We start from the raw sequence: 291 nt of genomic DNA on the forward strand, positions 1-291 counted from the left end.
GAGGAGGGAAGAGGAGAGGAGGAGACAAATGAGGAAGAAACAAGGGAAGAGGAAAGGAAAGTAATGGAGGAAACAGCAGGAGAGGAATGAGGTAGGAAACAGGAAAGGAAATGACAATATAAGGAAAGGAAACATAGGAAACAAGAGAGGAGAGGAATAAACTCTGTAAAGTGTACAAATAAAAGTATTTGTACTGATGGTAGAAACATACACACACTTTAGTTTGTGACCCCTGACCTGCAGTCAGACATACAGCAGCTATATGTGAGTCCTCGGTAAATCCTTATCAGC

This window comes from Morone saxatilis, unplaced genomic scaffold (genome assembly GCF_004916995.1).
Source record: "Morone saxatilis isolate NCDOM2014 unplaced genomic scaffold, NCSU_SB_2.0 Contig1, whole genome shotgun sequence".
NCBI lineage: Eukaryota > Metazoa > Chordata > Actinopteri > Moronidae > Morone > Morone saxatilis.